This window comes from Arachis ipaensis, chromosome B02, assembly GCF_000816755.2.
Source record: "Arachis ipaensis cultivar K30076 chromosome B02, Araip1.1, whole genome shotgun sequence".
Classification (NCBI taxonomy): Eukaryota; Viridiplantae; Streptophyta; class Magnoliopsida; order Fabales; family Fabaceae; genus Arachis; species Arachis ipaensis.
In genome coordinates this window covers 88193428-88195340 of record NC_029786.2, presented here as the reverse complement: position 1 = coordinate 88195340, position 1913 = coordinate 88193428, and positions in this window count along the sequence as shown.

Below are 1913 nucleotides of genomic sequence, written 5' to 3'. Positions count from 1 at the left end.
TTCTTGCTTCAATTTCTGTTTCTGCTTCGTCTTCTGCTTCTTCTGCTTCTTGATTTGTTGAATCTTTGATTTGTTGAATCATTGTTGGTTTTGAGTTGTTGGTTTTCTTGATTTCTGAATTTTTTGATTTCTGAATTGTTATTTGCTGTTGATGGAAGAAGTTTGTTAATTGATCTCTGTTTGTTATTTGCTGTGGTGGTGGTGGTGGTGGTGGTGTTGGTGTTGGTGTTGGCGGTGGCGATGGCGGTGGCGGTGGCGGTGGTGTTGGTGTTGGTGTTGGTGTTGGTGTTTTAATACAATAAAAAACATTAAGAATGATTTTAAATCCAAAATTAGAAGAGGGACGATTTCGATTTTGGCCCTAAACTTTAGGGACCAAAACAGTACTTACCCCTTTAAATTAAGATAAATGATAAATTTGTATTTTCAATTAGTCAAAGATTTATTTATCTTCAAATTAAAAAGTTAAAGATTTTTTTGTCTTTTTTGTTTGTTTTCATATAACCCAAATAACTATAAGATTATTCATTGTAGAGTAAAGTATCGTTTTTGTCCCTAACGTTTGGGGTAAGTTCCAAAGTTGTCCCTAATGTTTCAATCGTCCTATTTAAGTCCCTAACGTTTCAAAATTGACTCAATGTTGTCCTGCCGTTAAGGATCCGTTAACAGAATTGACAGCAAGACAAAATTGAGACAATTTTAAAACGTTAGGGACTTAAATAGGATGAAAACGTTAGGGACAAAAACGATACATAAAAATAAAATTTAATTTAATTTTATCTTTCAATAATATTAATTTTTTACTGTACATAGTATTCAATTATTTTTTAATTACACTTAAATAAATTACACTTAATCACATTACTTTCATTTTAAATAAATTTATTTTTTTATAATTTTAAATAATTTTGATACATTAGAGAAGGTATAATTTATATATATATATTTTTTTTTCTGTAAGTTTATATATTAGTCATTCTACAAATATTTCATGATACCTAAAAATCTTTAAGAGTAAAATTATAAAAAAAAATAATTTATTTAAAATGAAAGTAATATGATTAAGTGTAATTTACTTAGATGTGATTAAAAAATAATTGAATACTATGTATAGTAAAAAATTGATATTATTGAAGGATAAAATTAAAATTTATTTCTCTGTATCATTTTTGTCCCCAACGTTTTCGTCCTATTTAAGTCCCTAACGTTTCAAAATCGTCTCAATTTTGTCCCGCCGTCAATTCAGTTAACAGATCCCTAACGACAGGACAACATTGAGTCAGTTTTGAAACGTTAGGACTTAAATAAAACGATTGAAACGTTAGAGACAACTTTGGACTTACCTCAAACGTTGGAGACAAAAAGCGATACTTTACTCTTCATTCTATTTATGTAGTTTATGAAATTAATTTGAAGATATTTTTGAGGGAAAAATAGTTGATTTACTTAGACGATCAGCCAAAAAAATTAATTTTAATCCTAATAAATTAAATTAATTTTATTTTATTTTGTACACTTGATAATAATTTTAAATATTATTTCAGTTAAATATGAATGGCATATTTTTGTTGTTATACCTACTAACAAATACTAAATTTATGTTATTGTAATAAAAGATAAAATTTACAATAAAGGATGATTTTATTTTATGGGGATAATTTGGTTTTATTTTAAAATTTGTATTTCGGATTTTATTTCTAAATAATGGAATCAATACTTTAGAATTAATTATTATTAAGGATGATAAATATTTTATGGTTGAAAATTATAGTTAATATAGTGTATTGTGAACGATATTTTTTATAATTGGTAAAAATGTAAAAGCAATGAAGAAAAGGTTAAATAAAATTAGATAGTTAATTTTTTTATTAAAATCTTTTATTAATTTTATATATATTAGGTAAAAAAAGTGA